General features: G+C 41.4%; 1 protein-coding gene across 3 annotated transcripts in view; it reads left to right on the plus strand.

The window, feature by feature from the left end:
* LOC126178163 (DNA ligase 1) overlaps nt 1–26,892 on the plus strand; it is a 132,442-nt gene that overhangs the window by 57,896 nt on the left and 47,654 nt on the right. The gene's annotated exons all lie outside the window — the stretch shown is intronic.

Consider the following 26,892-nt stretch of genomic DNA (forward strand, 5'->3'; position numbering starts at 1 on the left):
AACATAGTGGAATCCTGTTAGCACATTTTTGAGAGGACTGCAGATTTAGAATGTCATAAAAAGGAAAACTTACTATAAGAAATACATAATTTGATAATGATTTGATTTTTTCCTTGGTGAAGATACATAATTGTGGTACCATATTTGGGTTAATATGTGATCTCATAACACCACTCTTCCTGGCACGATATCTCAATAAATGGTTATTCAGAATGTGCCTTTTCGTGAACGCATTTGGAATATCTCACCCAGAAACACTCCCAATTATGTATTGGAAAACAAGAAGCAAAAATGTGTTACATAATAGTGACATTGCTCAAAATCCAATATATCGAACATGTACATTTCTACCATCAACCAACTGGAATGCAGGAGAGTCACGTGGCGGGAGCTCGTAACTTGCAGCCTCCAAGATATGTACCTGATATGTGATGCAGAAAAAACTAAAAATATGGTAAAATTGCAACTTTTATTACAGTTCTCAAAACAGATGAATGCTATTTGTTTTGCATCTCTTCATTAGTGAATTCCAGCCATTAGTTGAAAAGGGGTTACCATTTCAACATAGCATAATCTTATTATCTTAACCACACTATGACATAATATTATACAGGGTGATTCAAAAAGAATACCACAACTTTAGGAATTAAAAACTCTGCAACGACAAAAGGAAGAGCTAAGCACTATCTGTCGGCAAATTAAGGGAGCTGTAAAGTTTCATTTAGTTGTACATTTGTTCGCTTGAGGCGCTGTTGACTAGGCGTCAGCGATCAGTTGATGCTAAGATGGCGACCGCTCAACAGAAAGCTTTTTGTGTTATTGAGTACGGCAGAAGTGAATCTACGACAGTTGTTCAGCGTGCATTTCGAACGAAGTACGGTGTTAAACCTCCTGATAGGTGGTGTATTAAACGTTGATATAAACAGTTTACAGAGAATGGGTGTTTGTGCAAAGGAAAAAGTTCTGGACGGCCGAGAACGAGTGATGAAAATGTAGCACGCATCCAGCAAGCATTTGTTCGCAGCCCAGGAAAATCGACTCGCAGAGCTAGCAGAGAGCTGCAAATTCCTCAATCAATTGTATGGAGAGTCCTACAAAAAGGTTAGTTATGAAACCTTATCGTCTGAAATTGGTTCAAGCACTGTCTGCAGCTGATAAGATTAAAAGAATCGATTTCTGTGATTTTATCCTTGCTCAAATGGAAACAGATGAATCTTTCGTTTCAAAGATTGTGTTTAGTGATGAAGCAACTTACCACACTAACGGGAAAGTCAACCGTCACAATGTCTGTATATGGGGCACTGAGAATCTGCAGGAAACAACTCAGTATTAACGTGACTCGCCTAAGGTGAACGTTTTCTGTGCCATTTCAGCCAATAAAGTTTTTGGTCCCTTTCTCTTCAAAGGTGCTACTGTAACTGGACTACAGTATCTGGAGATGTTAGAGAATTGGCTGTTCCCTCAGCTCGAACAAGAAGCACAACAATTCATATTTCAGCAGGATGGAGCGCCACCACATTGGCACTTATCTGTCCGTAACTACCTGAACGTCAACTACCCGAGGCGATGGATCGGCCGCCAGGCAGCCCGTGACAGAGCACTTCATCACTGGCCTTCAAGAAGCCCTGATCTTACCCCCTGCGATTTTTTCTTATGGGGGTATGTTAAGGATATGGTGTTTCGGCCACCACTCCCAGCCACCATTGATGATTTGAAACGAGAAATAACAGCAGCTATCCAAACTGTAAGCTTTTGAAAATGTTGACTGGAATACTCTCTTTCAAATTCTAAAGGTGGCAGGGGTAAAATACAGGGAGTGAAAGGCTATTTACAATTTGTATAGAAACCAGATGGCAGTTATAAGAGTCGAGGGGCATGAAAGAGAAGCAGTGGTTGGGAAGGGAGTAAGACAGGGTTGTAGCCTCTCCCCGATGCTATTCAATCTGTATATTGAGCAAGCAGTAAAGGAAACAAAAGAAAAATTCGGAGTAGGTATTAAAATCCGTGGAGAAGAAATAAAAATGTTGAGGTTCGCCGATGACATTGTAATTCTATCAGAGACAGCAAAAGACTTGGAAGAGCAGTTGAACGGAATGGATAGTGTCTTGAAGGGAGGATATAAGATGAACATCAACAAAAGCAAAACGAGGATAATGGAATGTAGTCGAATTAAGTTGGGTGATGTTGAGGGTATTAGATTAGGAAATGAGGCACTTAAAGTAGTAAAGGAGTTTTGCTATTTGGGAGCAAAATAACTGATGATGGTCGAAGTAGAGAGGATATAAAATGTAGACTGGCAATGGCAAGGAAAGCGTTTCTGAAGAAGAGAAATTTGTTAACATCGCGTATAGATTTAAGTGTCAGGAAGTCATTTCTGAAAGTATTTGTATGGAGTGTAGCCATGTATGGAAGCGAAACATGGACGGTAAATAGTTTGGACAAGAAGAGATTAGAAGCTTTCGAAATGTGGTGCTACAGAAGAATGCTGAAGATTAGATGGGTAGATCACATAACTAATGAGGAAGTATTGAATAGGATTGGGGAGAAGAGAAGTTTGTGGCACAACTTGACCAGAAGAAGGGATCGGTTGGTAGGACATGTTCTGAGGCATCAAGGGATCACCAATTTAGTATTGGAGGGCAGCGTGGAGGGTAAAAATCATAGGGGGAGACCAAGAGATGAATACACTAAGCAGATTCAGAAAGATGTAGGTTGCAGTAGGTACTGGGAGATGAAGAAGCTTGCACAGGATAGAGTAGCATGGAGAGCTGCATCAAACCAGTCTCAGGACTGAAGACCACAACAACAACAACAACAACAACAACAACAACAACAACAACATCCAAACTGTTACGCCTGATATGCTACAGAGAGTGTGGAACGAGTTGGAGTATCGGGTTGATATTGCTCGAGTGTCTGGAGGGGCCCATATTGAACATCTCTGAATTTGTTTTTGAGTGAAAAAAAAACCTTTTTAAATATTCTTTGTAATGATGTATAGCAGAAGGTTATATTATGTTTCTTTCATTAAATACACATTTTTAAAGTTGTGGTATTCTTTTTGAATCACCCTGTATAGTGTGTAGTCCTATTTTCATGAAGGTTTGAAAAACATGTTAATAGTTGACTGCTTTTTTGCCCATTTTAATATTGTATTGCTCATCTTAATTAACGCATTCATCACTTCTTCATCGACACCAGAACTTGAAACATAACACATAACTGTGTCCATTGTTTCAGTAGCTCTTGACACTGTAGGAAGCAACAAAAGTTCTGGTTCATTCTTATGTTCACTTTCTCCTTGTTTCTGTGCCATCTGTTATTGCAAGACTTTACCAGTTACCAATAGGACTGAGACTGGTAGCACTTTTGCCACATTCAACGTATTTGTTGAAGCTAAGATAGCATATTCTTCTTACTCCGTTATTTGCTGCTGTTATTCAGTTGCTATTCCTTCGTTTTATGGCGTGATGGCTTCTGTAAGCACCTGATCAAATCCAGCCAGATTTGAAGCGCTTCAGGAAGAATATAACACAGTGGAATCTTGTTAGTACATTTTTGAGAGGATGGTGCTTTCTTACATGGAAAGGAACTTCTTACAGAATGCATGACATCTAAGATTGTAACCTTGCTTGTCATAGTGTCAAGACATTCCAGCCTTTTCCGTGTTAGAATCATCCTGTATTTTTGTTTCGGGCATTTTGTAATACCTTGGTCAAGTGGGTGAAGATGGCTTGTACAATTAGGAGGAAAAAACAATACATTTTTTTGTGGATATGACATCTTGGGGACTGCATTGCATACTGGACAATAAATAGGAGGACTTTCACGTTTCTAACACCCAACCTTGCATCCCAGGCACACAAGAATTGTTCGAGTTTGGTAATTTTTACCCATGTGTTTGCATCAGCTGTATATTTGAATGGAAATGTCCTCACATTTATAAAGCATTGTGGACTCTTCGCTTTTCCAGTTATTAATGTCACCAACTTTTATGTTCCACTTTCATTACACCATAATAAAGCAGTTAGCCTCTCTTAACTAAATTATCCGCCGTGGTGTTTTTCTCCTCCTCCTCCTCCTCCTCCTCCTCCTCCGTGGCAAATTCATATTCTTGAGGAGAAAAACCTTGTTTCACAAAGCCCCTCGTATCCAGCAAATGTTGGTCTGTTGATTATTCATATGATTTTGAAGCTCACCCCTGTTGGTTTTTGAACATATTGTAATTTTATTTCTGAATGAATTGTAGGTTGATTTTTTAATGCGTGCATAGTGTGCATCATGTCTCTACCAGGGGAATCCCTGTTGCATCTAGAAATAAACTTTCCTGCAGACAGAAGGGGATGGGGCTATAAGAGCTGAGCGGAATAAAGCCAAACGGGTGAATGCCAATCGCTGTTTGTGTGTGTTGTTGATTAGGTTTGCATATGATCAGCGTTGTTATAATTACTTGTGAAATCCATAGATTCAGACTACCAGAGTGAAAATAAATGACTAACAGGTAAGAAAGATTACATATTAACTTCTCCGTGTATCCAAGAAAATGAAATTTTGACAGAAAATTTTTGGCCAGACCGCTACAATAGTAAGGGCCTGTTTTACAGTCCCCAGTATCAACCATAGCAGCAGTCTATTCTGGGAGTAACACAGAAAATGCATTGTACGAACACATGATAACTCCTAACTGGAGAATAAGTTTTGACACTGACAGGAACAGTTACAGAATTAGTGATGACGATGTTTGTTATAACGGGGAAGGAGAAGAAATGGGGACATCACACAAATTATGGAAGAATATGACGATTCCAAATTTGTATAAAAATTTCATACTACTACATTTCGATCTCATGCTTGAGAAGCTAGAGTGTATGAATGAAATGTGAAACTGTTTCCTAACAGGAAGCTTTTTGCTTGTTGTAGGTCTAATGCACATTTGATATAGTTACTTCATGAGTTATATTCTGTCATGGTATAAAAATGGCCATTTGTGCTAAAGCAGTCTCATTTATTTGGCGTGTGTTATGACTGATGCAATTTTAGATGGGCCTATTTTGTTTTATCTAGCAAACAGTGACAAAATACACGTAATCAGATGGAGAAATCCTTACCAGTTTTGGGTACTATTTGTATTAACAGCTTTTTCGGTATTAGACAAACACATTTTGATTTTTCATGTAGCAAAACGTTTGACAAACTTTGATGAGGTAATACGTCCTTTCCCAGAAAGGAAAGCATACCATGTAAAGCTGTAGCAAGATGAGAGAAAAAAATGCTAGGACTTAAGGATGGAAGAAATGTGTACTGTTTTGCTTGTCTCTTGTCTTTACTTAGTTTGAGTATCCTATATTTAATTTTATATCACACAAAGAACAAGTTATAGCTAATAGGCAATAAAGAGTGCAAATTTTCTGAAGAGTTCATGTTCTCTCAGTGGCAAATAATCCCATCCAATATTAATTGCGAGTTTTTTTAAAAAAGGAGGAGGAGTTGGATGTCAAACTGGCCGAGCAGGAGAGGAAACACAGGACATTTTTATTTCCACTGTCGTGTCCCTTACATTTGAGTTCCACATAGCGAAATATAGTGACGTGCGATAGAAGAATGCTGTGTGAAGAGGTGTGGCACTGCACTTTGGCACACTGAAATCCAAATAACATGTCTGACATTTCCTTGAACACATATGTTTTATATATCAGACTCTTCAGAAAGATGTGTGCTGCAAAGTGAACATATTTTTGAAAAGTCAATTTTTAAAATTTTTGGTTTCCTACATCAAATGCTCGGGGAGGGAGGGAGCACCACTGTCTAGTACTGCCGTGGTTCAGGAATATTGTTGATCCTTGGCTGATACACTGAGCAGTCTGAGTTGCTGTGGAGAGGTGGTGAGTCTCCACATGTCCCGTGTCTGCGTTTAGTGATTTTGCTGTTTCCTCTTCGTTTATTGCTCTCATGTCAAATGAAAACGGATTTCTGTGGCCAGGAGCTATCAAGTGAATTAAAATACATTCACATAATTACGGAAGCCTAAAATATGTCATTAGCTTAAGATTTTATTTTATTTCCACCTTTCTGACAATCAAGCATTAATCACCTTGCAGAACAGTGAAGCTATTTTTGTTGGTTTGCTAAAGAAATTTGGCTTTTATTAATCTTTTCCACTGAGGCAGTCAATTTATTTGAAACGAAGTATTTAATTCCACACTGTTGGCTAGTTGCAACTATTCGCTACATTTCAAAAGTGCATGTTTTCATCATCCAGCATGCATGGCATTATGCCATAATAAAGAACCAAACATGAGATGATACAGTACTGGTACTCCAAGAAAATTTACATCCGTATCAGGACATATGAATGTGCACTTAAGCTGAATTATGCATTTTAGTATGGTTCACAAAATTCTGATGCTCTTGGAGTATCCTGTGATGTCTTGTTTCTTTTATGCCATAATGTATGATCTTTTAATGTTTTACACGTATGAACATGTGGGCTTCTTGCGTCATCGTAGCTGTGCAAGCACGGTGACGCTGGGAAGTTGTATACCACTGTCTGGAACCTTTACCATTTAAAGGATATATAAGTTTTACAATTCCAACAGAAAGTATACTGTCATTTGACATGGAAAAAGTGTATTTTCACTCGGGAAAAAAAGTGTACTTTTGCACTGAAAAAAGTTTAATTTTAATTGGGAAGTCCAGGAATTAATTTTTCTTGTCTGTGTATACACCCTGAATAAATTTGGTATCACACCACAGGCAATCACCTAGTGGAAATGTTGTCATTCACAAATCTAGCCATTTTCCTAAATTTACTGTTGCGAGATATAGTGTATGAATAAAGCAAGCAATATTTATGTGCAGCTTTTCCTGAACCCATGTGGATCTTTTGAAAAAATAAAAAATAAAAAAAAAACTCTTTTCTTCATAGCAAATCATATTTGAGCTTAGAATGTGTTTGAAGATGCAGGTGGGCATTGATGATAGTAGTCTGTAATGATGTGAAACCATTTTTTTTTTACATTTTATGAACTAGAATGCCTTGCACTCTTTTCCAGTAATGTTGGGCTGTTTATTATGCAAGAGATTTGTTTCATAAACATGAGCAATAATAGAGGCTCCCTCAGGGGCTCAGCATTTGTTTGCTGGGTACGGGCATGGCGATCCTGGGGGTTCCTGAGCAAGGGATTGCTAAGCATCGCCATTCCTTTGTCACCGCAAGCTCTGGCCATACTTGAGTGACTACTGTGTGTGGCGGCAGTGGAATGTTGTGTGCCACAGAGGATGGATATCTTCACTTGACTGCCCAGATTGTGAGGATGATAAAAACTTCTATAAAAAAAAAATATCAATCTTAAGATGCTCTGCACACTGATGAAATGCGTGGCTGTTTGGGTGAAACAGTCATTAGCGGGCAGCCTCTGGGGAACCTGCTGCACCACAGTTGTGTAAGACTTACCTAGGCACATAACACTCTATCTATTTATTTTCATAGCTGCTTGTGGGATTGAGATGAATCCTTTGAAAATTTCTCTTCCTCCTCCCAGCGGAAAGGGTGGACTACTGGTACGTACCAACGCACATTCTAATGAGAGGGTACATGCAGCCAGTCCTCCAGACTCACGACTTCCATAGAGTTCTTCTAGCATGCTACTGATAAGAATGTGTTTTTGATTGTGAAACTTAAGGACGCCAGCTTTGAGAGTGTTTCATCTTTTTATTTTAAAAATCGTTTACAGGGCATTGCAGGAACATTAAAACCTGTCAAGGATTATGTAGTGGAACACTGTTAGTTGAAACTGCTAGTTTCCAGCAAGTGACAAACCTCCGGAAAGCTAAGTGCTTCAGGGAATATGCCACAGAAATGGAACTCCACAACATCTTGAATTATGGCAAAGGTGTTGTGCTGTGCAGAGATCTAGTCAACATTACCAAGGAGGAAGTGTGAAAGATGAATGGGCTCAAGAAGAGATCGTTGATGTGTAACATATATTAAAAGTGGTAGAAGGGGTATCATAAAATCTTACTCCTTAATCTTTACCTTCAATAGCACGAAACTGCCAGAGCATGTCAAGGCAGGTTTCCTTTGTTCAAGTGTATGGCCGTATGTCCCCAACCCAGTGCACTGTTTTAAATGCCAGCACTTTAGACTCCACCTATGTAGGTGAGAATGAAGCCACTTGCGGCAAATATGAGAAGGCTGCATGTAATGGAGTTGGGACTACAGTGTCTTCCTCAAAGAAAGGAAGATACGGGAAATTAAAACTTTGAATGAAACACATCCTGTACTTGTATGGTGAGACCAAGAAGCTCTTAAAGACCATGCAGCCTCCCCCAGTCACTAAATCTTTTACTCCAGCCCTTAAAAAGTCCATTTTGGCAGCCAACACTTCTACGCAAACAGAAGTTCCTAATGTCAGCACTAGTACCTGTGTTTGTCAGTGCACTTGTCAAGTGGCAGTTGTTTCAGAGCCCATAGCCCTCCGGAGAACATCATATAAAGCCACAGTTGCCACCATTGCGGAGCACCCGGTATATCCCAAGGCAGTGCCTGGTAAAAAAAAAGCTGGCACTGCCTTGACCGTACCTGTGGTAGCTCCTACAGAGCCCTCCCAGACCAAAAAAGCAAATGGGAAGCATCCATCATGGACGAAAACAGGTGGTAAGCCATCAGACCATGTGGACGTCATTCTACTGCTTCTGCTTCACAGGCAATGGACTGCTAAGCTCTTTTTTAGGTGTCAAGTTGGCGACGTGCTGATGCATTGTTTTGAGCAGGAGAATGGTGTTCCTCAGGGCAGTGTTTTAAGTGTTTACCGTATTTGCCATAACCATAAACAGTATCATGCCTATGGTAAGGAGTTCTGTACAGTGCTCCTTATCTGTGGATGACTTTGCTGTTTTCTGTTTCTCCTCCAGTGTTGAAACAGTGATCTGTCAGTTGCAACTGACAGTGCAGAGGTTACAGGCGTGGGCTACAAAGATGGGTTTTCCGTTTTCTGCAGAAAAAGTGTGTACGTCCATTTTAATCATCCTCGTTGTATTTCTAATGTAACTAACTTGCATGTGAGGGACACCATTTTAATTTTAAACAATCAGTGAGTTTTACAAGTCTCATTTTTTACTCCAAATTGTCGTGGTTACCACAGCTGAGAAACCTGATAGCCAGAACCCAGAAGGCACTGAATGTCATAAAGTGCCTCAGCCACAGATCTTGGAGAGCTGTCAGGGCACATCTGCTCCAGTTTTATAGTGCTTTTGTGCATTCATGGCTGGACAGTGGATGCACAGTGTATGGGGCAGTGATGCCTTCTTACCTTAAGATTATTGATGTTGTCCACCATGAGGGGATCCTGCTGGCCATAGGTGCTTACAGGACAAGCAGTGTACACAGTCTCTGTGCTGAGGCTGGGGAACTGTCACTCAACATCGAGTGACTGCTGCTCATACTGTGTCAGGCATGCAAGTTCCATGCAGCTCTAAATTCACCTGCATACCATGCTGCTGTTTGTCCACCTTTGAAACGCCTTTTCTCCAGTTGTCCATGAACAACAATGCCGCTTGGGATCTGCTTGCAATGGGTGCTGGAGTTACTCGGTGTGGAATACATACAACCCCAATTCTAGTGTTTTAACAGTGTGCCACCATGGTTACTTCATAGGCCCAATGTAATTTTAGATTTAGTGTAATGCAGGAGAGATTGCATTGTTGCATGTTTATAATACTTTATTTTTCTTCGTTTTTAACTGGAAACCACAACCCTACAGCTGTCCTTTTGGATGGGGTGAAATGGGGACGCCTATTGATTGCTCTGTTGTTTCCCTAATCACTACCTCAAGGTTCAATTGCCTTGTGACTTTACTGTCTCTGATGCAGAACTGGATGTGATCTTGTGGGCACTGGAGCAGGTGAATCATGCTTTGAATGCTAAATGCTGTGTTTGTTCTGATTCTCTGAGTGCCCTTCGCTCTCTGCAATGGTTGTACCCAGCAGATAAAGTAATTCAGGTATCCAGGACACCCTCCTTCAACTACAGTGGCTGGGGAAGGTGGTGTCTTTCTGCTGCTGGGTACCAGGACACATGGGTATTGCAGGGAATGAGAGGTGGATGTACCAGCCAAGAAGGCATGTAGTGATCATCAGTTATTTCAGTGTGTTATCCCCCTACATGCAATCATTTCACTGGTGAAGTACAGAGTCATATGTCGATCAGAAGACAAGTGGCTGGAAGTGACAGATACCGTATTTACTCGAATCTAAGCCGCACTTGAAAAATGAGACTCGAAATAAAGGAAAAAAAAAATTTCCCGAATCTAAGCCGCACCTGAAATTTGACTCAAAATTCAAGGGGAGAGAAAAGTTGTAGGCTGCACCTCCAAATCGAAACAAAGTTGGTCCATTGTAATATGAGACACAATTTAGGTTGAATGAATGACGATACAGCTACAGTAGTTTGGTTCGAGTCGTAAGATTAGCAGTTAATCTTTACCACGTAGCTATTGCTATGCGTCAGGCGCTCCGTCCGTATTTATACGGGTGCCCTTCCTTTTTCATGTGCTTCGTCTGGTTTGAATCGATTGCTTATTTTGCTTTGATCTGATAAGTGCTGTTTTCTTTGTTATAGGTGTTTGCGTCACTCTTAAGCTGAAAATGCATTACTGCACTGTGTCATTGTTTGTCGCATTCTGATAGTGCGTGTTTACGGCCTGTCGCGGCTTGCGGCATGGCTTGCTTTTGTGCGCGCTACCGCCCCGTACAATTAAAAAAAAGAGAGAGAGGAATCGTCTCATTAGCGAAACAATGACAAGAGACTGCTATTTGCTGTTACTTACACTGCTGCTTTCTTTGATAATGATCAACAAGAATCAAATAATAGACTGCGTATGATAGAACATGTTCTGAACGAGAGTTGGGCGAAAATTTTTCTCCGTTTGAAAAGCTTTGCGGCTGCTTCTTTATTACATCAAATTCTGAGTCATCTTAGATTTAAAAATCTAGTCACTTCCCGTGCTTCATTTCTGACTGTATCACTATTAGGCATAAGAATAATACGAATATAAACATGACACGATACGTATATTCTTCCGCATTTGCTGTTGTCTCACTCTAGTTTCGTAGTTTATTTGGCGGACAGGATTTAAATGAGATAGCAGCAAACACGAAAGAATACATGGCAAAATGTTTATATTCGTATTATTCTTATGGTGAAGAGAATACTGTATGTGATTCAGATTTCATCAGGTTCCTATTAGCAACCATCTCTTCTCACAGATAGGAAAAAATTCAGAACGTAGAGTTGGCCATATTGACAAACATCCCAAACAGTCTTGCCCGTCAGATTTTCGTAGTTACATTCGAAGATGAACAATACGGAATTTGTATTTACTTCATTGGATAATGTATGAAAATGCAGTTGTCGAAACTCGCGGCGGAGAAAAAAAGCTTGTCTTCAACTTTTTTTTAAAATTTATTTACTGATGCAGAGGTTTTGGCGCCAGTATTTATCTTTGTGCCTACAAAGCATGCCTGCGTAGCGCTACATATATTCGACGGCAGAAGTTAGTTGTGGCGGCATGTACCAACATTTTTCTTAACTTCCGCTTGCTTTGTACTCGATTCTAAGCCACAGGCGGTTTTTTGGATTACGAAAACCGGAAAAAAAGTGCGGCTTAGATTCGAGTAAATATGGTAATAGGCTGTGTCTAGTAAAGCCCATTACATGGCTGTGGCATACCTCCTTTCAGCCTTGAAGATGGGGTGAGATCCTGCTTATTTGTCTTCGTGAAGGCCACAGTCCTTGGTCACATGGCTTCTTGCTCCAGCAAGAGGATTCTCCCATGTGTGGTGCTTGTGGCATGCAGAGCAGTGTGTACCACATTTTACTAGACTGTGTTTTATTTTTGAATCAAAGGGCAGTGGCAGATTTTCCAGCAATCTACCCTGTATTTTAAGTGAATTTGAAACAAGTGTGGTTAGAATTTTAAGATTTTTTAATTTGTCAAACTTGTTTCCAAAAATTTTAGGAAGATGTACTTGGGTGACTGGATCACGCATGTTTTTTGTAAGTGGTCAGCCAGTCACAACTCCTTGTGCTATTCTTTCAGCTCTTCTATGATTTTACTTCTGTTTTAATCCCAGAAATAGCTCCTTTCACCCTTCTCCGTTGTATTGAGGCCTGTGAGGTAGTGAGATTTGTGGATCAATACGAGTGGGGTGGGTGTGAGTGCATGAGGTGGGTGTGAGTGAATGAGTGTCATAGGTATCCTCTTCATTGTGTGACAACAATTTTAGGTATTTTATCCACGTTCATTTCTTTTAGTGCGTTTAAGGGAGCTGATAACTTCGGCGTAGAGCATCTGTAAGTTTGAGAGAGGGGCCAATTCCTCAACATATTCAATGTAAAAATCTAATTGTAATTCTGTCAGGGTCTGATGGCTTGCTCATTGTGTTCTTTACTGTTTTTCAAAATCATAACTTCGTTCACAGTGATACCGTAGGTGGGACCTGATAAGTGAAAGAATATTTAAGTGCAGAATTTAATATTTTGGATTTCTTTCTTGAAGAAAAGACATATTTAAATTTTTAAACCAAAGCTTATAATTATTTATTGACTGGCTAGTTTCAGGCATGGCCGCTTTCGCAAGCCACCTGTTATATGAGACCCCAGATTTTATGTGAATGTGTGTGTGTGCGTCGAATGGGATATAAAGGTATCAGTAATAATATGGCCCACATGGTAACTACTTAAGTATTTTGTATTTGCAATACAGTTCTATGTATGCCATCATACTTCAAATGTAGCTCAGATCTGAGTTAAAATATGTCACAGTTGTAGTTACACTTTACTGTAGTATGTCAGTATATGAGCATAATATATATTTCTTTCCCACGTGGTGCCTTTGTTATCCAGCAAGATATGATCCATGTGACAGCAATATTTCATATAATTGAGAATTTGCTTTCGATGGAGTTTATTGTGTGTGAAGCAGACTTTTTCGTAGGTGTAATTTTGACAGATGTTGATGCTGAAGTGCGAATCACTCAACAGGAAATCAGGTGGTGATGACCAGTGGCTCTCCAGATATCAGTCCTTGACTGTTCGTGACAGAACTCACTATGAAGCTGCTGTTTCTGGTAGACGTGGGTGCTGGTGTGTCAGTTTATATGCAGAAAGTTAGTTTATCCACCTGCCTGTCTGTTGTGCTGCAAATGTAAGGACTGGCACCTTTTTGCAAGCTATGGTTTCACAATCTCAAAATACGGTTGAGTCACATTAACATTAAAATTAGGTCTGCGATGCAAATTTGACTGACAATTTGTCACAGCGGAGATATCACACCACATACTCGGAACTGACTTCCTTTCGTTGTAGGGACTCCTGCCTGACCTGTCATCGGTGCCCATCATCAGTACCTGCTTGATACCACTTCCAAACTGTTTAGCCAAAGGTGAGTGTGTCGTGTTGATGACACTGCCGGGCCTATATTAACTGGTGACTCTTCACTCGTAGAGCTCTTCAAGCAGTTCCCGGAGATTACACACCAGCCACCCATCCACAATAGCACCTGTGCAGCATTTGACTAAACACTATGTATTAAATACATCCGAACCTCTACATCATCTCGATCATGCTGCCTGACACGGGAGAAACTGAAGGTAGCGAAGCAGGAATTCTCATTAATGTTTGCACAGGGAATGTGCCATCTATCGAGCAGTAGTTGGTCGCCTCCTCTGCATGTGGTCCCAAATAAGAACAACGGATGGTGCCCATGTGGAGATTAGACAACTCGACATCAGAATTATTCCCGGCCTGTCCAATACCACATATTGTAAAGATTTTGCTTTCGACATTCAAGGTAAGCGCATTTTTACTACACTGGATTTAGTGTAAGTGTTGTACCAAATATCTCTTGACACCAGACAAGATTGTTAAGACCACACCGTGCAGACAGTTGAGTTCACTAGAATGCCTTTTGGACTTTGTGATGCGGTCCAAATGTTGCAGCGATTCATGGATGAAGATATACTCAACTTTTGCTATTTGTATATTGACAATGTTTTGATCATGTCGAGTTCTGAGGCAGAACATCTGCCACACTTGTGACAGATTTTCACTTGTCTTCATGCATATGGCCTGCTTATCAACCCACCAGAGTGCATCTTGGACACAGCTGAGGTTCAGTTCCTAGGCTACACTATCAATGCTGAAAGTATTCAGCCATGACAGGAGAAAGTCGAAGCTATAGTTAATTTCCCCATACTGTGACAGAGAATTAGGATGATTAATTGGTGTCACCAATTTTATATTGCCGTTCCATTCCCAACTGTGCTGTCCTGGCTGCGCAATTGAATGAATCCTTGCATGGTGCACAGAGACCAAAGGACAAACTGTCTTGGAATACCGAGGTCAAGTTGGTGTTCACCAAGGTGAAGATTTCCGTAACAGAAGCTACTCTCGTAGTGCAGCCAGTTCCACAAGTGGGCTCTCGCCCTAATTCTTGCAATGTCTGCCACTGCAGTTGGTGTTGCACTGCAACAGGTGAACACTGGCAGTTCTTGGCCTTTTTCAGTTGGAAGGTATCACCATAATAATGCAACCGGCCCACACACGACTGTACACTGCATGCTTTGTATGTCACCATTAACAAGTTTTGCCACTTACTAGAGGGACAGCAATTCAGCCAAGTCACAGACAACAAGCTACTGACACACAGTTTCTACCAGCAGCCAGAGAAAAGCATTGCCTTATCAGCTGCGCCATCTAGACTACATTGGACAATTCACCACCCACGTAGTCCGTACCGAGGGAGACCTGAATGTATCAATGGACACTCTCCCTTGGGTCAAAGTGATTGCCGATACAGTTGATTTTGAAACTCTCGCTGCAGTGCAACAAGCAGACAGCAAGCTGCAGTAATTTTTGATGTAACCGTCAGGTCTACAGCTCTGTCATGTTACAGTACCACCATTAAACACATTGATGCATTGTAATGTCACAATTACCAAACTGTGACTCTTTGTGACGGTTGACTGTTGGCAGCAAGAAGCCGCCTTCTTACATGACCTGTCACAGCTTGGAGTATGGGGCACTAGGAACACGGTGAAGCGAGCTTTTGTGTGGCCAAACGTGGACAGTGATTGTAAGTAACACGAGTGCCAGTGTATGGCCTGCAAAAAGTCAGCCGGTATGTTGGGGCACCTCTTGGCGCGTTTGTTCCACTGAACCAAAGTTACGAGCATGTGCATCTGAACATCATCGGACTGCTCCTGGCATCGGAACAGTACACCAACTGTCTTATAGCCATTGACCATTCCACATGCTGGCTGGAGGTGTTCTCTGTGTTCGACATTATTACCAAATTCGTCGTAACCACATTCTTCCGAGGATAGATCACCCTTTCAGTATACCACTACAAGTTACACCAGGTCAAGGAAAGCAATTTGAGTCATAACTTGTTCAAAGCACTCACCATCCTACTGGGTATGAAGTGCATAAGAACCACAGCTTACCATCCAGCAGCGAATGGCTTAGTTGAGGAAATGCACTGCCAACTGAAAGTGCTCTTTGGTGCCACAAATTATAGCAGTGGACAGAGACGTTGCTCTTTGTCCTCTGGGTCTCTGTGCATCAGTGAAAGAAAATCTGAAAGCCATGACTGCAGAACTTGTGGCTGGGGAAGGTGGTGTCTTTCTGATGCTGGGTACCAGGACACATGGGTATTGCAGGGAATGAGAGGTGGATGTACCAGCCAAGAAGGCATGTAGTGATCATCAGTTATTTCAGTGTGGCTAGCCAATTTCAGTATGGCTAGCCAATACAACCTCCTGGCGAGTTCTTTGACATGTCAGACGACCACATTATACCATCAAGACTTTGTGCACAATCTGTGTACACAAATCCGGCAGCTACATCCATTTGCTCTGAGGGAGCAGCAGACCTGTTGCCCCTTTATTTTCAACGAGCTACAGAGATGTGATTATGTTTTTGTGTGGCATGATGCAGAGCATAAGCCATTGTAGTTACCTTATGACAGACCGTACCACTTTTATCAGCAGGGGGGAAAAGACATTCAAGATCGGCATGGTGGGCACCCAATGATCTCCACCATTGACAAGCCCAAACGAGATTTCAGCACACTCTTCACTGGTATGGTCTCATCCACAGACACACCCACCACTTACTCAAACATACCAGCTGCTCCACTGCCCAACACAGATAAACCATGACGAATGATGGTGGTTGGCTGCAGCCTGCACAAGACCCGTTGTGACCTAGTCTGGACTGCATGTCTGATTCAACAAGAAATATTGTTGACACTAAAGGGGGAGTGGTGAATTAGAGCATTAAAGGCAGTGCAGTGCTGCACATGTTAACGATTACTCCATGCATTGATTTATTAAACCCGCAACAACACACAGAATTTCATTATGTGGTTTTATACAATCTCTGAAATATCCAATGTACTGTGTGACCACATTAATGTCACTGTCTATATTCAGTGTCAGAACAGTGTTTTACTACATTACAGTTGTACAGCAGATTCTAATTTCTATGAATTGTTTGTAGTCACATGTTTGGTGACCATTGTAAGATCAAGTGCATTTCATATGTTGATAAACCATCTACTGAAATCTTCTGTTAATTTTGTTGTTGTACAAGCCTGGTTGTTTCTTTAACATTTGTTTTGAATGTGTAGTTGTTTGAATGTAGATTTTCGTTTCTTCCAAAATGTCCATTAGTTGATCACTGGAAGCATAATGTGAAATAGTTTCTCTTTATGTTTTCAATGGAGTGTTTATTTTCTCTGAGGTGTCTGCCAAAAGCTGAAAGATTATTTTCACAAACATTTATGTACTCTCTATGATCTGTTTGTTCCTTATAGACTTTACGACATTCACTGCATTCAACTTTGTAAACACCAGAATGATTATATCATTGTGCTTTGTCTGTTTTATGAATGATGATAGCTCCTAATGTGTTGCTGGTTCAGAACCCTGTTTTAGGAGTTGCTTTCTTTAAAGCGAAATTTGTCCTGCCTGATAAGTCTCCAGTATGGAAGTAGTACAAATTTATCATTGTTGCTTGTTTTAATCTTTATCAACACGACTCTTACTATAAAGCTTTTCCATTTTGTATTTAGTTTCTTTTTATGTGGTTTGTTGACTAGCTCTGGGTTACTGCCATTACTGATTGCCAGTCGTGCCCATATTTAGTTCTGGTTTAATATTTGTGTAGCTGAGAGGGTATTTGCTGATTTGATCTACTGCTGATCAGAAGTGTGGTTCACAGGGGACATGGACGATTTGGAAGAGAGAGAAATTTACATTTGCATGACCAAGTTCATAGAACAAATGTTAAACAAACAAACAGAATTGTGCAACAAAAAATTCATAGAAAATTTCAATAGCAGCTTAATGACTCCATTCTTCATTAATCACCAAATACTAGAGTCAAAGCAGTTCATAGAAATGAAAATTTATTGTACAACTGTAATGTAAGATAACAGTGTCTCTCACACTGAATATAGTCAGTGATGTTAATGCAGGTTACATATGCTGCGGGACAACTGGGAAATCTGGGAAAAACCATGAAATTTTTTCATCTGGGAGAAAACTGGGAAACACCTGGGAATTTTTTAGAATTCTAGGAATTTTTTGTCGTTTAGTCTTCAGCAAAATGTGTCAAAGGCTTTAGGACGAAGACTGTGGAAACTTCATAACAATAAACTGCTGCCGACGAGCATGACGTTACAACTGTTTACAGTTCGCTTAAGCAGTTGTCCGTGCGCTCACGTGCATGTGCAGTTGAGTTGTGGCTGCTTGGAAGTGTGGCTGTTAGTTGTATCAGCAATAGCAACAAGCAGCCAGGTGCTACTCAGGAAAATTTTTCTTGCATGCCCAAGCTGCCATATTCGCACATGGGCATAGCAGTCTGGATTGTAGTGGGGAGGGTGTTAGTCTCCTTGTAAGCCATGTATACGTTTAGTGATTTTACTGTTTCCTCTTTGTTTACACTTCTCATATAAAATGAAAACAAAACTAATTTCTGTGGTTGGGAGCTACCAGTGAATTAAAATACATTCACATAAGTACGAAAGACTAACCTATGTTATTAGTTTCAATTTTCTGATTTCATTTTATTTCCATGTTTTTGGCAATCGCCTTGCAGAACAATGAAGTTATTTTTGTCAGTTTGCTCAGTAAATGTGGCTTTTATTAATCTTTTCCCCAGAGGCAGTCAGTTTATTAGAAACGAGGTTTTCGTTCCACACTATTGGCTAGATTCAACTGTTCACTGAATTTCAAGAGCACAGTTTCATCTTCTGGCACATGCGGCATTACTTCATTATAAAGAACCAGATATGAGGTAATACAGTACTGGTACTTCAAGGAAATATGCATTATGAAAACCATACTGAAAAGCTTAATATTAGGTTGGGGCCTATTTCAATTTGAATTTGGACATATGAGGGTGCACTTCAAGCCAAATTGTGCATTTTGTGTGTTATAAAATTTCAATGCTCTTGGGAGTATCCTACTTTTTTTTTTTTTATAGCATCATGTAAGATCTCGTAATTCTATACATGTACGAACATATGGGTTTCCTGCATCGTAGCTGCCCATGCACAGTAGCGCCTGTTTTCTTGTGCTCGCTGGCAACTGCTGAAACGAAGCTATTTCTAATATTGCAGAAAATATTGCAAATGGTGCTTTGAAAACCATTAGTTTAGAAGTAAATTTCCTTTTACACAAGATGTATGTTACATGTGCGAATGTGCAATGAATTTCTTGAATCACAGAGTGTTTGACTTTCATTTAAAACTTAACAAATTGGGACTAGCCACTTAGAAGAATTTTGAGCCCAGAAGATCAGAGGTTAATATCGTCATTTAAAACTTTACTGGCATATTTGTGTAATGTATCTTAAAGTGTAACACACGCAAAAAAGACCAATATTATATGTAAAAGCTTAACTTTCCTTGTAGCTACACTACATACGTTAATTTAAACAATTATTTTTCCTATTTGTGTGTTCACACTACTTAACAGTGATGTTGCTATTGACTGACTGCATCACGTGTCCTATGCTCTGAATATCTGCTGTCATTGGCTGGTGGAGACCACGTGATATGAGCTGTAATCCACTTACAAAGGCACATTTCAATCATGATATCAATGCTTCGGAAACTAACATGCTATTTTGAATCTACGAGGGCAGTTCAATAAGTAATGCAACACTTTTTTTTTTCTGAAACAGGGGTTGTTTTATTCAGCATTGAAATACACCAGGTTATTCTCCAATCTTTTAGCTACACAACACTATTTTTCAACGTAATCTCCATTCAATGCTACAGCCTTACGCCACCTTGAAATGAGGGCCTGCATGCCTGCACGGTACCATTCCACTGGTCGATGTCGGAGCCAACGTCGTACTGCATCAATAACTTCTTCATCATCCACGTAGTGCCTCCCACGGATTGCATCCTTCATTGGGCCAGACATATGGAAATCCGACGGTGCGAGATCGGGGCTGTAGGGTGCATGAGGAAGAACAGTCCACTGAAGTTTTGTGAGCTCCTCTCGGGTGCGAAGACTTGTGTGAGGTCTTGCGTTGTCATGAAGAAGGAGAAGTTCGTTCAGATTTTTGTGCCTACGAACACGCTGAAGTCGTTTCTTCAATTTCTGAAGAGTAGCACAATACACTTCAGAGTTGATCGTTTGACCATGGGGAAGGACATTGAACAGAATAACCCCTTCAGCGTCCCAGAAGACTGTAACCATGACTTTACCGGCTGAGGGTATGGCTTTAAACTTTTCCTTGCTGGGGGGTGGGTGTGGCGCCACTCCATTGATTGCCATTTTGTTTCAGGTTCGAAGTGATGAACCCATGTTTCATCGCCTGTGACAATCTTTGACAAGAAATTGTCACCCTCAGCCACATGACGAGCAAGCAATTCCGCACAGATGGTTCTCCTTTGCTCTTTATGGTGTTCGGTTAGACAACGAGGGACCCAGCGGGAACAAACCTTTGAATATCCCAACTGGTGAACAATTGTGACAGCACTACCAACAAAGATGTCAAGTTGAGCACTGAGTTGTTTGATGGTGATCCGTCGATCATCTCGAACGAGTGTGTTCGCACGCTCCGCCATTGCAGGAGTCACAGCTGTGCACAGCCAGCCCACACGCGGGAGATCAGACAGTCTTGCTTGACCTTGCGGCGATGATGACACACGCTTTGCCCAACGACTCACCGTGCTTTTGTCCACTGCCAGATCACCGTAGACATTCTGCAAGCGCCTATGAATATCTGAGATGCCCTGGTTTTCCGCCAAAAGAAACTCGATCACTGCCCGTTGTTTGCAACGCACATCCGTTACAGACGCCATTTTAACAGCTCCGTACAGCGCTGCCACCTGTCGGAAGTCAATGAAACTATAAGAGACGAAGCGGGAATGTTTGAAAATATTCCACAAGTAATTTCCAGTTTTTTCAACCAAAATTGGCTGAGAAAAAAAATGTGTTGCATTACTTATTGAACTGCCCTCGTATATTTTTGTAATACAAATACAAAAATATGCAGCATGAATTTTGCTACACATCACAGATCTCTCCAAAACTTTTTTCTGTCAAGTTTTTTCTTCTCTGAAGTTCCGCACTGGTGTATAAAACCTTTACCATTCAAAGGATTGATATTTTTACACCCCCGAGGGAAAGTATACTGTCACTTATCATGGTAAAATATCTTCACCTTGGAAGAAGTGTATTTTCAAGTGGGAAAAAGTGCATCTTTAACTGGGAAATTCAGGTAAAATCGAAGAATTTTTTTTTCTTGTTCGTTCGTGCGTACACCCTGTATTGCAATCACAGAGTAAATTGAATATATATAACGATAACATGAAAATAAGTCAGCATGACACACAGTGGACTCCCACCAAGAACGAATTCTCCATTATACAGGGTGTTACAAAAAGGTGCACCCAAACTTTCAGGAAACATTCCTCACACACACAAATAAAGAACAAGATGTTATGTGGATATGTGTCGGGAAACGTTTAATTTCCATGTTAGAGCTCATTTTAGTTTTGTCAGTATGTACTGCTCTTCCTCGATTCACCGCCATGATTTCATACGGGATACTCTACCTGTGCTGCTAGAACATGTGCCTTTACAAGTATGACACAACATGTGGTTCATGTACGACAGAGCTCCTGCACATTTCAGTCGAAGTGTTCGTACGCTTCTCAACAACAGATTCGGTGACCGATAGATTGGTAGAGGCGGTTCAATTCCATGGCCTCCACGCTCTCCTGACCTCAACCCTCTTGACTTTCATTTATGGGGGCATTTGAAAGCTCTTGTCTACGCAACCCGGGTACCAAATGTAGAGACTCTTCGTGCTCGTATTGTGGACGGCTGTGATACAGTACGCCATTCTCCAGGGCTGCATCAGCGCATCAGGGATTCCATGCGACGGAGAGTGGATGCATGTGTTCTCGCTAACGGAGGACTTTTGATCATTTCCTGTAACAAAGTGTATGAAGTCACGCTGGTACGTTCTGTTGCTGTGTGTTTCCATTCCATGATTAATGTGATTTGAAGAGAAGTAATAAAATGAGCTCTAACATGGAAAGTAAGCGTTTCCGGACAGGTGTCCACATAACATATTTTCTTTCTTTGTGTGTGAGGAATGTTTCCTGAAAGTTTGGCCTTACCTTTTTGTAACACCCTGTATATGAAATATCATTGTCACATGGATCACATCTTGCTGGATATTGAAAGTGCCACAGTTAAAAAACAAATATATGTTATGCTCTACAGTGACATAGTATAGCTACAATTGTGACATACTTTAACACAGAACTCACTACATGTAAAGTGTGATGACATTAATAGAACCGTCCACACGTAGTATATCCCAAATTCAAAATACATAAGTAATTACCATCTCAATCATGTTACTACTGATACTTCTAGTATCCATAATCGATGCATCCATTCGTAAAAACTTCGTTCTTCGTAATAGGTGGCTTATGAAGATGGACAAAGCCTGTATCTTGTCAGCTGATACATAATTTGCAGCTTTGGTGCAAACAATTAAAATATCTATCCCTCAATATTTGAGAGCTGCAATGAGGACATGGTAAAAGCCTTTATACACAGAAGAGCCAAAGAAATTTTTACACCTGCCTAATATCGTGTACGGTCCCCACGAGCATGCTGAAGGATCTGCAACATGACGTGTCATGGACTTGATCAATGTCTGAAGTAGTGCTGGAGGGAATTGACATCATGAATCCTGCAGTGCTGTCCATAAATCCATAAGAGTATGATGGAGTGGAGATCTCTTCTGAACAGTACGTTGCAAGGCATTCCAGATATGCCCAATAATGTGTGGGGAGTTTGGTGGCCAGGGGGTGTGTTTAAACTCAGAAGAGTGTTCCTGGATCCACTCTGTAGTAATTCTGGATGTGTGGGGTGTCACATTGTCCTACTGGAATTGCCAAAGTCCTTCAGAATGCTCAGTGGACATGAATGGATGCAGGTGATCAGACAGGATACTTACGTATGTTTCACTCACCTGTCAAAGAGTCGTATCGAGACATATTCAGGATACCATATCACTCCAACTGCACACGCCCTACATCATTACAGAGTTGCCACCAGCTTGAACAGTCCCCTGCTGACATACAGTGCCCATGGACTCATGAGGTTGTCTCCACACCCATACATGTCCATCCACTTGATACAATTTGAAACTAGACTTGTCTGACCAGGCAACATGTTTCCAGTCATCAACATTCCAGTGTCGGTGTTGATTGGCCCAGGCAAGGCGTAAAGCTTTGTGTCGTTTTGAACGATTCTCTTCAGTCATCGTTGGTCCCATTCTTGCAGGATCTTTCTCCGGCCGCAGTGATGTTGGTGATTTGATGATGGTTGTACAGGAAATTTCCACTTCATCCCTACCTCGGAGATGCTGTGTCCCATCGCTCGTGTGTTGACACCAACACCACATTCACACTCCTTTAAATCTTGATAACCTGTCATTGTAGCAGCAATAACCAATCTAACAACTGTGCCAGACACTTGTTGTCTTATATAGGCGTTGCGACCACACCTCCGTATTTTGCCTGTTTACATCTCTTTTTATTTCAGTATGCATGCATTACGTAAACCTATCGTTATAATGCCTATACCAGTTTCTTTGGCACTGCAGTGTATTTTTGTCTGTTGCCATTGGTGACCAAACTCATTTAATATAGTCTGAATGGAAAGGTTAAAACCTTTCATTGACTTTGTTCATAGGACCAGAACCTCCCAACATTTTCCGATATATTGTTCACAAGGAGCTGACTGAAATTGATTTTAGACTAAACACTGAACTGTTTGTTCGGGTTTGGCAAGACTATATCAGTCTAGAAATTAGTCTTGTGTTCCGCAGTCAGTTATTCTAGAAGTCTTTCAATAGTTCAGTTTTGTCCAGTGGATGTTAGAGCCGTGGCCATAAAATGATGTTGGGTTTACGTTATAGTATATAATAAAAATGAGAATGTGGACAAGCGAATTGAAAAAATGGGTAATAGCTCCTCACAAGTAACCTGCTCTCCTCCCATTTCTAAAGGGACAATGTTGATGCTTCTCTTGAGTGTGCGGAAGAGTTTTTGGTGTTTGTTAGAGAAACTGAAAATTCCATACAGACATTCCTTTCTTAGAACACATGACAAATTCACTATTTTTAATTTTTGTTACATGATTAACCAAAGTATAGCTGCACTAACTTGATGTTCATAGACCATTGACTATTCTCTGAGATCTTAAGATAAAGATAAAGAGAATTTGTCCTCAATATAGCATCAGTAATAAGTTAAATAGTACTCCTGTAATTTTTTTTTTTTCAGTGAAATCTTGAAGTAAATTTAGCTATTTGAGCTAAACTGTGGGTGGCTATTCGGCTGACACTGTAGAGGGGTTTGACTGTTGTCAGTGAAGACATAGGAAACATCACAAGTATGAATCTTGCTTCTATGTTCGTGGCTGATTTTAGAAGGACTTTAAATTCCTTCCAACTGCTGGACCCTCTTGGTTTGGTATGGTATTCATGCTATGCAACATTTTTGTGATTTTTCCTTTGTATGAATCAAACAGTGGAAAGTCCAGGTTGGAATATCAACAATATCATAAAAAGAATAGATTGGTACTCACCATAAAGATGACATTCTCGAGTGCAGACAGGCAAATCGAAAAGACTTACACATTGAGCTGTTGGTCAAAGCCTTCTTTAAAAAACACACACACACACACACACACACACACATTCAGACAAGCAGTCACGTGTAACTGCTATCTCCAGCTGTTGTGACCAGAATGAAAGCAGCAGTCCAGAGTAGGTCAGTGTAGGGGAGGGATAGCAGGATACAGTTGGGGGGGAGGGGGGGGGGGGAATGTATCCAGGGACTAGATGGGACCAGGACAACCGTGCCAGGCATAGTGTTGGGAGGCTGTGGGGGAGGAGATGTAATGGGCAGTGGAACAGGAGAGGAGCAGAGAAGGGGTACATTGCCAGAGAGCAGCACACAATGAGGGTGAGGGAACATGAATTGGTTGGAGGTGATGGAGTAGATGGGGCAGAAACTATTGGCTGGAAGTTGGGGGATAGTAGATTACCATAGGCTGAGGTCAGTGTAATTTCAAGAGTGCAGAATGTGTTGTAAGGATAAGTCCCATATATAGAGCTCAGAAAAACTGGTGGCAGGCGAGAGGATTCATATGGCTTGGGCTGTGAAGCAGCCATTGAAATCAAGCACGTTGTGTTTAGCTGTATGTTTTGCCAGGACAGGGTGGATCACTTTGCTTTTGGTCAGTTTGTCAGTGGCCATTCATCCTGGTGATCACCTAGTTGGTGGTAAAACCAACAGAAAAAGCTGTGCAATGATTGCAGCTGAGATGTTATACGACATGGCCCAGCCTTTGATTGGAATGGATAAACCTCTGACAGAACTGGAACAGGAAGTTCTGGGTGGATGGATAGGCAAGTCTTGCACCTGGATCTTCCAAAGGAATATAATCCCTGTGGCAAGGGGTTGGGATTGGGACTACTATATGGATGGACTAGAATGTTACGGAGGTTGGATGGGCAACAGAACACCACTTCAGGGGGGGGTAGGAGGAATCTTGGGTAGTATGCCCCTCATTTCAGGGCAGGATGATAGGTAATCAAAGCCCTGACAAGGGATATTCAGTTGTTTCAGTCAGGGTGGTCTTGTGTGATCAAGGGGTCACTCCTTTGTAGCTGGTTCTTGCGTGTGGTGGGAGGATTAGGGGTGTTTGGCGATATGGCACAAGTAATCTGTTTGTAGACTGTCTGGGAGGTAGTATCAATTTCAGTCATCATTGACCAACACCTCCAAGCAGTTGCTCAAAATCTAGCCTTCCACGTCAAAGACACCAACCACTTCCTTTCCTTTGCCTCCTGGATCCCTACATGTCACTGTTGATGCCACTTCCCTGTACATCAACATCCCTCAGCCCATGGTCTCACTGCTGTGGAACACTACCTCTCCCAGCGTCTTCGGACTTCAAACACTATGCCTCATTTATCTTACTAATGTATCATAACACCCAACTACTGGTATAGAAACAAATCCACAGCATATCCATGGTCACCTCCATGGGAACCTTCTATGCAAACCTGTTTATGGGCCATCTAGAGGAAACCTTCCTAGCTTTACAAAAACCCCAAATCCATGCTCTGGTTCAGGTTCATTGATGACATCTTCATTACCTGGACTCAGGGCCAAGACAGCCTAGCCTCATTCCTTCACAACTTAAACACTTTCTTTCCTGTCCACTTCACATGGCCCCCCTCAACCCAGTGTGCCACGTTCCGTGTGCCACGTTCTTAGACAATGATCTCCTCTATGGTGGCTCCATCCACACCTCTGTCCACATTAAAACCACCAGCAGTACCTGCATTTTGACAGCTGCCATCCCTTCCACACCAAAAAATCCCTCCCACAGTGTGGGCACCCAGGGATGACTACCTGCAATGATAAGCCATTGTCCAATATGCTGAGGGTCTGACAAAGGCCTTATATACAGGCACCTAGTCTGCAAATAGATTTTCTGTGCCACATCCCCAAACACCCACAATCCTCCCATCACCCCCAAGAACCACCTTTGAAGGAGTGCCTCCTTCATCACCCAGTACCACACCAGACTGGAGCAACTGAACCACATCCTTCTTCAGGGCATTGGTTATTTATCATCATGTTCTGGTCTGAGGGACATACTACCCAAGGTCGTTCCCACCCCTTCTAAAGTGGTGTTCCGTCGCCCACCCAAACTCCACAACATCCCAGGCCATCTCTATGGCACTTCCAATCCCAGTCCCTTGCCACAGGGGTATGATCTCTGTGGATGACCCAGCTGCAAGACCTGCCCAATCCAACCACCTAGCACTTCATAATCCGGTCATGTCACAGGCATTCCTACGCCATCAGAGGCTGGACCGCATGTGAAGGCAGTATTTTACATTGGTTTGACCTCCAACCAGCTGTTCACCAGGATGATGACCGCTTCCAAACTGTGGCCAAGAACAAGTTAGACCACCCTGTGACACAATATGCAGCTGAGCATAGCATGCTTGATTTCATTGGCTGCCATCTGGATCCCCCCCACCTCCAATTTTCTGAACTGTGCAGACAGGCGTTACCCTTACAACTCACTCTCCACTACAGAAATTTTCCTGGTCTCACTCTACTGTAAACTACTGTCTCAATACCCTCCAGCCAACAGTTTCCACCCCTATGCCCTATCACTTCCTCCCTATTCAAATCCCCTCAACCTTATTGCTCTTCTGCTAGCACACCCATTGAACTTTTCTCCTTCCCTATTTTT

The sequence above is a fragment of the Schistocerca cancellata genome, chromosome 1 (genome assembly GCF_023864275.1).
Source record: "Schistocerca cancellata isolate TAMUIC-IGC-003103 chromosome 1, iqSchCanc2.1, whole genome shotgun sequence".
NCBI lineage: Eukaryota > Metazoa > Arthropoda > Insecta > Orthoptera > Acrididae > Schistocerca > Schistocerca cancellata.